This window comes from Tetrao urogallus, assembly GCF_951394365.1.
Source record: "Tetrao urogallus genome assembly, chromosome: 2".
Classification (NCBI taxonomy): Eukaryota; Metazoa; Chordata; class Aves; order Galliformes; family Phasianidae; genus Tetrao; species Tetrao urogallus.
The window spans coordinates 17,367,531-17,378,212 of record NC_136814.1 but is presented as its reverse complement, the minus strand read 5'-3'; positions in this window follow the sequence as shown (position 1 = coordinate 17,378,212).

Here is a 10,682-nt window from a genome sequence, read left to right as displayed (position 1 = left end):
TTCATGTGGATATCCTCAGAGCTATCACAGCTCTCAGGTTGGTTTGTTTTCTTCTTTAGAGGATCTGAAGTCTTATCTCCAGTGTATCCAACTAGACGCAGATCATTTGTAACCTTTCCTGCAGTGGAAGGGAAATGGGGAAGACAAACTGGAGCAATGCCAAAAGGCTACTGTTCTCAACCTCTGACATCCCTTCTCCACAGGATACCAGCTGATCTGTGATTGATTATTTGAACTGAGATTTGGCTCCCAGCTTGGTAGCTTTGCCATATACTGAAATAGTTCAGTATAAGTGAAATCAGAGAGCTCCTGACTGCTTGAGTAGAGGTGCAGCAGACGATAAGTATGCCAGCACCTAGAGCTCATTGCTGCCACTGAGAAGGTGGTGTGCATCCTGGGCTGTGGGGTCATGATTCAAATCCCTCTGTTGCCATTGTTTAAATAAAAAAAAAAGAAAAAGGAAAGTGGAGTAGGAGCCAACTGAGTGTGTGACTGTGCAGTTGCAATCTGAGGTGTGCTCCCACCATCTTCTTCAAACTCCCGATCCAGGTGCAACCTTCTGGAAGCACTTTGTCTCTTCCCAGTGACAATCCAAGGAGGCCAGGATCCTGTTTTAGGAGCAGCGAATTGTGCCTGATGTGGAACATCTACCTTAGAAGGTTTTGAAGGACTGCATTGTCTTTCTGGCTAATGGTGCAGTGTAGTCTTTTTCTTTCTTGTTAACTGATGGGTTAATCAACGGGTTGAACCTGGGTGTGGAATAACGTGGAAAAAGTGCAAAAGCAGAAAAAGAAATATTTTCTTCCCTCATTGAAATTGCAAGCTTGGTAAATGGGCTTCTTAGTTTCCATAAATGTTTTTACTTGACCAGGCAAAGGAATGGACTGACATCCTGTGATACTCACTCTGCTTCTCCTTGCCACCACAAGACATCAAAGTCAATGTTGCATTGTGTTTGAGGCCATTTTATACAATATTTTTAAGGACAGAGAACCCTCTCTTCTTGATAACTCGTCACCAATTTTGTGATAGCTTATCACTGCTTACAGTACTCCCTGTGCTTTTAGCCCAGCTCTTCTCTCATCTTCCCTGTGCTGATGCTTTAAACTCAGTACATGTTGCAGCAGTGTGCTGGCTTGGGAATGTCTAATTCAGTTGGCTAATCTATTGTTCCCATTTGTTTGTTTGCATAGGTTTTAACAGGAAAAGGCGTGGAGTTTAGTCTATGGCAGCAGTCACCCAGGGCACCTGGTAACGCTTGGTTGTGTGCACTATTTGTATTAATCAAGAAATTTTAAATCTTGTGTGCTAAAATGCACAATGTTTCCAGTTCAGAGTCTTCTAGTATGTAAATATAGAAGCTATCCTTTCTTGTAAACAAGAATGATGAAAAGTGAGTAATTTCCAGTGGGAAGCAATTCTTGAGAAGTTTTAGCTCCATATGTGTAGATTTAAAAGTGTGTGTAAAAATACAGAATAAGTAAGCAAGCAGAAAATTGGCTTTTTTAAGAGGTTAGATATGGTCAAAAGGTGAGGCTGTTTTAAAAAAAAAAAATCCTGTTCTTGCGGTATTTCCTTCTAGTGTTTATGCAGTTCAAGCTTTCAAACGCATCAGCATACTTTACTTAAGGAAGCTCAGGTTTACATTAGTTTCTAAAAGTATCATCTTTTACTTCCAGCTTTCTATGAAAGTTTGGCCTTTCTTCCCATATACAGATCTGTCTGCAGTATGCCAAGTCATTCATTACCTCCAGAGGGGCTGCCTTTCTTTGTTATACCTGGATTTCAGGCAGATGCACAGATGTCAGTGGGGCAGCATGTGGCTGCTTGCTCCTCTTCTCCAGGCTTCAGTCCATTGTGGGAACCTAAAGCCTGCTCTCTGCCTCTTCAGTACCAATTCAAGGTATACTGATCTAGTTTTAAAATCAATAAATAGATCAAGCTTCAGCAACAATAGAAGTTGAATATTAATCTGTGTTTGGCTGTAGCTGCTGCACACTTCAAGGACCGTGCCAAATGTGCAGCCTCAGCGTACCCATTCTCTTGATGACTGATAAGGAAAACCTCTTAGAAGTTATCAGATGAATCCAGAATCAGAATACTCTGTGGATACATTTCAGAGCTTTCCTAGAAAGCCATTTCATACTTGGGTACTTAAATTGTGAACTTCATTCTCATACCTCTAAATCTCCCACTTGTCCTTCCTCTACTAACATGTTTACCCCAGGCACAGAAGAATGTTGATCCCTAGAAGGGAAGGCTGCCAGGCATAACATGGTATCTGCTTAGTTTCTGCAATCTTATGGATAGGACAACAGTAAAAGAAAGTGCAAAATAAGGCAGGTAGATTTGCTCTCCAGCTTTTTTAGTTCTGCATTGCTTCTACAGCTCTTTATGTGTGTTCCAGATTTTACACATAAATATAAGATCAGCTCTGGAAGGCAAGAGTATTACCCAGAGAGGCACAGATACAAGCAGTAAAGAGAGCCAGGTAATTAATGTACATGTTAACTACTCCTGATTCAGAATTTACAGAGCTCCAGGAGAAGGCACAGTCTCATAATTTACATCTTCACTATTTTCATGACTATTCATATTAACAATTGTGTGGAATAGAAAGATAAGTCCAATTCTCAGATGATGGGTTAAATCTTCATTAGTGGCAGATGAATAAATCTTTCTTTTGACTGGTAAATAAAGCAAAGACCAAACTTGCTACTCCGAGGTTTTTTAATATTGATTGAACAGGAATAAAAAGGATATATGTAGAGGCAGATGAGCTGAGCCTGAGTCATGTATGTGTCTCTGAATGAGTATTCCTGTCTTGTTGAGTACTAGACTTTAATGCTTTGGAGTTGAGTTAACAGTGTCAGTTTGACCTTACAGGACATGCGATTAGAAGAGTCAGAATTAAACACAGTGTGCAGAAAATGACCGGAACTGTATTATGGGTCCTTGGTGGATACACAGTATGCTGGGAAGCAACTAGTACCTTAATGGGCAGTCATTAATGCGTTGACATGAATTGTAGAAAACAGCCATATGTGGTTCATCTGCCAGCATTTAAAGAGGAAAGCCAACTTTTTTTTTTTTTTTACCTTGATACGGATTGCTGCTCTCTCTACTCTTTGTACTGCTATAGGAATTTTCAAGGCAAATGAGTTGTCTCATTTGCCTTTCCTATTGTCTTTCCAGTGCACCCAGTTGTGGCTGCCTCAAAAAAGGTTTAAATCCTCATTGTGTTTACGTTGTAATTATGCTGAAGTGTTGAGGGATGAGGGTGGGGAAGCTATTTTTTCTTGATCTCAGCTGACAATCAGTTTATCCTCTTGAAGTACGACAGCTGGTATCTTTGATCATTTTTCATTAGCTGGTGAAATATTGGATATTATTCATACAAATATATAATCCAGCTTTTGTTCTCTGAGCTGGTTCTGCTGGAGGATATCTGAGCTGGGGAGAAATGAATAAGGAAAACGGTGCACTGATGCAGTGTGCCTGATGTTACAGGCAGTGTGTAACAGTGATTGCAGGTTTTTCCTGCCCTCATTTCCTCTTCCTGTTGGTCCTGAAGTTAATGAAGATTTGAAAAAATTATTCAGTATTGTGTTTGCATGATAAGTATGAACAGTGAAGTTTTTAAACATGAAACGTACTGACATTTCGTTGGGAAATTATAAGTGCTGTTGCTGTAGGGGGTTATATTAAATACAGTGCAAATAGTATTTGTTCAAGTGAGGCAGGAAGTCAAAACCTTCCCCAAGACTTTATAGTTCAAGAATTTCTTATAAATTTTGCCAAGAAAGCAACATGTCTATGAAAACAGTTTCTGGAGTAAATCAAAATCCTTGTTGCCCGTAGGGCCTCACTGAGATGTTCTTCTCAGATATCAGCTACATGAAAGATGAAAATAAATGCGTCTTTCTGACTGACTGCTCTTCTACTTTGTCTTTCCACCAGCCTGGAGAGAATTAGTGGAGTCAGAGTTCTGGAATGCACATGGTGCTGTCAGGAATCTTGATATTCGAGGGGCCTGAGCCTTAAGTGAAAATCTAAGATCAGTGGCTGAACTAGCAAACTTTTAAAGAAAGAACAAATATATTACATTTAGCCTTTTAAAGAAAGAATCTCTATTAATCAGACCTATAAATTACCATCTTTAGCTGTAACTAGCCATAGACTGGCAGTAGCAAGTGCAGGTTTTGTTCTGCTTGCCATTCAGCATGGGATAGAGGGTAAAAGTAAGCGGCACACTATGTCCTGTGCTCCTGTAAATGTCCTTAAAGAGAGAAGCTGGAGAAGGAAACTAACAGTCTTCTTACCCACTTGGTCTTCAAACTGATGGCTGAATGATGGCCAGGTTCAGAAACTCAGACCTTCTGGATTGTTGTTGAAACTGTTATGACCATAATTATATTCAGATACAGTTGGGAAAATCTTGAAACATTTTGTAACACTCACTGTTATTTTAGTGCCTATGAAGCAGGGAAGTAACAATAGGAGAAAAGCAGAAAACACAATTTTGAAGACCTTTGCAAACAGCATAACCACTGTATTAATTAATTCAAAATATTTCACCAACATTTTTACCGAAGATGTCAAGGTTTCTTTGTGGCTGTTTGACATTTTCTCTTTTTGTCTCATCCTGAACCTCCTCTATTTTACCACTGAAAAAGTGAAAGAAAAAAATGATTAAGAAATACCAACTAGACAAAAAAAAAAAAAAAAAAGAGAAAACTGAAGCACATTTTGTTTCATAGGAAGGTGATTCTCACAATCAGATTTTTGCTGGAAATTAATGTTTTACAGGTTCCTGAAATGAAAAAACCCCTCAATCTGATAAAGGTTAGCTTGTTCTGTCTAAGAACTTTGATCTCTCTCCTTCCCCTGGCCTTTGTGCAGCTTTGTCTCCTTTTGTATAAATCACAGCCTGGTCTTTTCACTCCAATTTGGGAAGAATGTCAGGTATGCCTGTGTCAAATTGCCCACATAACCTTCACTGCTTTAAGGCACATACTGATGGTCGCCTCAGTGTGACAGAGCCTAAGGTATCTGGTTTATCTGTCACTTCTAGGTAAAGTCACCTTTTAAACTGACTTTTTCAGCTAACTTGACTAAAATCAGTGTCTGCCCACAGTTGCAGTGAAGTTATTTCGCCGTTTTAGATTCTCATCAAGATTCAGATGTGTTCTTGAATTTCTATTTGCAATTACCTTCTTTTCTAATCTCAACTTAGACTGTCCCAGTAGTGCTTGGTTCTACTTTTTTGCTGATTTCTATTTTTCACACAAAAACAGTTTATGTTATTTTGCTTAGCAAAAACTGTGCAGTAAATAACTTATTTTTTCTAACCAAACCTTCTTTTCTGTGGAGCAAAAGCTTTTAGAAGTTATAAAGAGGCAGATCGCAAAGTCCATACAGTGAAAATTCTATCAGAAAAAATTGGATTTCCCACTGATGTGTTTTATGTGTCCACCCAATCCTTGGCAAAAACTGATTTAAATGACTAAATTAAGCAAAAAGTAAGCTAATGGATTATTCTTTCAGAAGTCTTTGTGTTTAGATAGTCCAAGAGATGGCTAAGGCAAGAAACAGGACTATGATTCTGGCCTTCACTTCTGCAGCAATTTGTACTTTTAAGTTTCTCTGTGCCTTACCTCTCAAGACTAAGCAGTGATAGAGACCATGCTGAAAATTCAGAGTACTGAGAAATGTTTAAAAAGTTCTCAGAAATTACAGGCTGTTATATAGCACAGATTATCAATAGTTCATCCAGATGGTCCCGGTCTGCTCATGAAAGGGACTAATTATTGAATGCAATCTACCAAAAATCTCACCATTTTACCACACAGATGGGCCACAAACAAATGGAGAGGAAACATGGAGATGTGAGCAGAACCTCATCTTGTCATAGCAAAGTTCTGGTTCCAGAACCAGACTCAGGACTAACCTTGGTCTTGGCTGCATCTTTGGATTTGTCTTCCATTTGAGAATAGGTTCAAAATGATCTCACTGATGTAAGTAGTTTGGATTTTGTTCTGTTTGTTGTTTTCCAGTATGATTTATTTAATTATTCCCCCAAATTGTATAGTTATTTACATTTCGTACATTGTACCTTGCAGCCACTTACAGTCTTCAAGATCTCTATCCAGTGTTGTCATACTTGAAGATACAGATTAGTCAGGTTCATCTTTATTTCAGATATTGCTTGGAAATGAGAGAGAAACCACTGAGTTTGAGTCTGATTTCTTCCATATGCTACTAATACTATATAAAAAGATGCTATATAAATATATGTACTATATGAATAGATGCTGAAACACTTCCATGACTTAACTGTTCTCTCCAGATACTTGCACTTAGCCATCCTGAATCCATTTTGTTCTAGGTCAATTGCATTTGTGTTTGGATATTGGAAACAGTTTCGTTTTGTAGCATGTGCAAATGGAGTGAAAGTCACAGAAGTCATTCATGTATAATCTAAAGCCAAATACAGTACTCCAAACTAAAGAATTTTGCCTTCTAAGTGTTCTTGATGGATTACCTGGTTCTTCCTGTTCCAATAATAGCTCATCTGATCCTTTCTCTGAAAAATGAAATCACATTATGAAATTACATTAGTGTGCATTGAGAGAGTACCAGTTATCTGCTCTGACATTTCATATATTGATTGAAACTCTGAGAGGCAAGAATGTCGTGATTTATGACAGTACAGTGGAAAACTGAGAAACAGATGAGGTAAGGTTACAAGACATGAGCAGCGAATGGCACGGGCCTGACAGAGCTGCTCCGTGATCAGGATGTGGAAAGGAAGAACATGAGGAATTCTTGTTCCCTGATGTAAGTGTAGTTCACTTGGATGTTTTATTTTTCTATCTTGTCTTACCAACCTATGTGGAGCAAAAACTATTGATAGTAACAGTACATAATAATGCCTAGCCCAGCATTTCTTATTTGTAGGTCTCAAAAACGCTTCAGAAAAGTAAATCAACAAAGATGCCCAAACGTAGACAGCCCAGCAGGTTAGCAAGGCAGCCAGGATAGCCCCACTCACAAGGCTCAGTCCAGAGGTCTGTCTTTTGGGCTGTGTGGCCTCTTACCACAAGAGCAAGGAAGGGTGATGTCAAGAGTGTGTTCCCATCCACAGTCTGAAATAGCAAGTCAAGTTGCATATAACTTAAACTGTTTTGTGCGGCATGTTTGGTTTTGTCGGCCTGCCAACCTTGGCCACTAAGAAAGAGCACAGAGTATCTTTTAGTGGAGGGTTTTTTAAAACAAGTTGTTGTTGTTTTTTTGTTTTAATTGCTATTTACACGTTCCACCCTCTGCCCCTATTTCAGCTGCAGAGAGATCTTGTTCTATTTTAAAAGCTAGGGCAGGAACTTGAGGCTAGAGACTGCGGCCAAATCAAACAGGAATCTCACCAACCTAATAGAGGGCTGGCTGATAATAAAGGCTGTCTTCCTAAGCCTTTAAAGTTCTGTTCCTCCAAATACATTCACTTATCTGAAGCCTCTGGCTTCCCATGAGGGTATAAACATCTCCCTGTGCAGCAGGGTACCCTTTGACATTAAGAGGAAAATACAACTCAAGATAAGTTGAAGAGGCTTTTATGTCTAATCTCAGCAAGCATTCAGAGGCTGTGAATGTCTTTTTATCCTGAGTTGTTGGGGTTTGTTTTGTTTTTTTTTTTCCTGGGAACACATTTTGCATGGAGTTTTGTTACATCCCTCACAGCTTTTTTTAAGCCCAGCTGTCAGTGCAGTACTTGTTTGGTCAGGACTTGTGTGTTTACTCGGCATCTTCAGTATATAAAACTAGAGCTGTTTGCATGGCTTCCATGCAGCCAATTCTGCTAATATTTTAAGGCTGACTACTGAGGCTTGAAAGTAAATGTTTTCCAATTTTAACATTGTACCTTACTCACAAGAGCAAGGTTTGATGTTTTATTTTTTTCACTGGTAGAAGTTTCGATTTTGTCGCTGGTATTCCTAATTAGAGTGATTTAAATAGGTGGAAAAGTTTTCATCTTTTCATAGGTGTTGAGAGGCTGTCAGTGAACAGCTCATAGAAAGCCCAACTCACTTTCATAAAAATGTGAGCTTATCCATGTGATTGCTGAACTCCTGCACTCCTACTGCAATAATGATCATCTCCTCCAGGAGTGCTGGGCTCCAGTGTGCGCTCCCAGACCTGTTCACAGCTCCTTGCTTCACGCCCCTTCTCTGAATCAGAAGCAGAACTAGCTGGGTACTGGCCTGGGAGAAAACAAGGACATTTTAGCATCGCACCTACTCTTGTGAAGTGGAAGCTTCTTGAACCTTCTCCTTTAGGACAAGTGGTAGTGGCTTCAAGTTGTGCCAAGGGGGGTTCAGGCTGGATATTGGGAGACTTCTCTTCTCAGAAAGAGCCATGATGCAGTGGCACAGACTGCCCAGGGAGGTGGTGGAGTCACTGCCCTTGGAGGGGTTCAAGAAACACGGGGATGTGGCACTGAGGGATGTGGTCAGTAGGGATGGGTTGATGGTTGATTGTGATAATCTTGGAGGTCTTAACAAGTCTATGATTCTGTCATACAAATGAAGGGAGTCCCCCCCTCTACCTCCCAGGTCCTTCCACACCAGGTGTTCCCCATGTCCCAGCCACCTTACAACTATATTTGTTTTCTTCAAAAGAAAAAATTCCCTTGAGGCTCATGACGCAAACTTGCTTTTAGATAAAGCACATATTCAACCACTGTAATTAACCTTCAGTTTTAAAACCTCCATTTTCAGATCAGCTCCCTACAGGCTATTTTTTCTGTTTGCAGGAATGCAGGAGTGATGCGCAGATGGTCTGTCGGGATACTTCACCTATTCATTAAGTTTCATTAGATAACATTTGCTCTTTGCCATTTACAAATGTGACACTTTCTGATATAATTAGTGTTACTCCAATCCGAATAAATGGCTGTTTCATTTATTTTAAGTGGGTCATTAAAGTGCCATTCCTGTCTTATGCCTCTGAAGCTGACAACCATACCTGTGCACTCCCTTTTGTGAAGTCGCATCTAATGTCAGAAGGCAAATGGAAAAGGTAATGTATCAGGGCAGATGCTGCTTGTGGCTCCTGCTGAGAGTGGTTCCTGAATGGCTGATTTTCGCATGTGCTTGATACTCTGATATACTGACAGAACTATTTGCTAAGGCACCTTTTGAAGAAATTCCCAGAGGCATCGAAAAGCTGGGAAATATTTAAAATACATAAAGATATTCTGTTACTGTATGAATTCCTCTTAGAACTGTGTGGTTGTTAGAAGGAATATGCACAGACTGTGGCTTATCAAGAGCAGTCCTCGGATCTTTGTTTTCCCCACATTTATTCAGGATGTCCTCTCTCCAGGGGTCATGCTTGTAACCTGGGTGTAGCAGCTCTTTGTATTTCTCAAAGAGGTCCTGAGTCATTAGATAGTGCAATGCTATAAACGCCATTTTCTGAGAATTGAAGGGCAGATTTCTGTGATTCTTATCTAGGGAAGGGATAGAGATATATCTCTTTTGAGAGGGAGATTTGAGAGCAGTGGGTCACCGTGGTGGACTCTTTCTGATAAATTCTCCTTGTAGTTGTGGAATCCTTTGACGGCTACATGTTTAAAAAATGCTTAAGGCCACATCTGCAGGAGAGTCATCCTGATAGTTTTGGATATTGTAAGTAACAAGCAGGACTGAGGCTGAGATCATCTAGTTGTCCTCACGAAGATCTAATGTGATTTTTAAATTTCTCAAGAAGGGCAAAGATTTCAGAAAACAAAGCATATACTACTTTACATCTTGCTGTGGGATTAATCTACTCAAGATGTAGTAAAAATGGCTTTTCCTAAAACTAGAAGATCAATGGAACTCCCAGGGTACCTTTCTATTGATGAAAGTGTGTCAGATCTTAGATTGCTAAAAATGTAAAAAAAGCACACAAACCCAACACCAAATAAGTTACTGCCAACACATTTATTTCTCTCTGCATTTTTTTGTTTTTCTCTAGTTTTCTCCAATTTTGAAGATTTCTTTTTTTTTTTTTTTCTTATGGTCTCTGGTTTTCATTTTACCATGACTTCTCCTCCCAGTTCATCTAGGTTGCAACCATCAAGATATTTCTCTGGTTCTCATCACAGATGATTCATCAAAGCCAAAGCACCCATTAATCGATCATCTTACTGATCAGCTTTATTTCTAGTAGTGTCTAGTACTGAGAAAAAGTTGTTTGAAGATGTTCTTCCCATCCTCCTCAAAGCCAGTAGATATCATGGAGGTGAGCTGCAATCAATATCCACTGTGATCACTATCTAGTGACTGGATCAAAATATATAGAGTAGTGAAAAAAAACAAGTGGGAGCCAAATAGGAGGGATTTGTCCTTCAGGCACGTTGTGATAACTCATCAAGTGTTATTAATGCTTGTATATTGGAGCCATAAAGGTGAGAGTCTGGCCAAAGGTTCATAGGTTCAGACAGGATGTGCTGTATTGTAATGCCAATGAAATACAGTCAACAGGATACAGAGGGGATTTCAACCTGAGTGTAAGGGCTACCAAAGGGTCACTGAAAGTTACCTATATACACGAAGTACAGATTCCTCCACAGAAACTCTTTCTCAGCTTCTTCCTTCAATCTCAGGTAAAGGGGTAAAGCAAAGGTCAGAGAGCAGTGT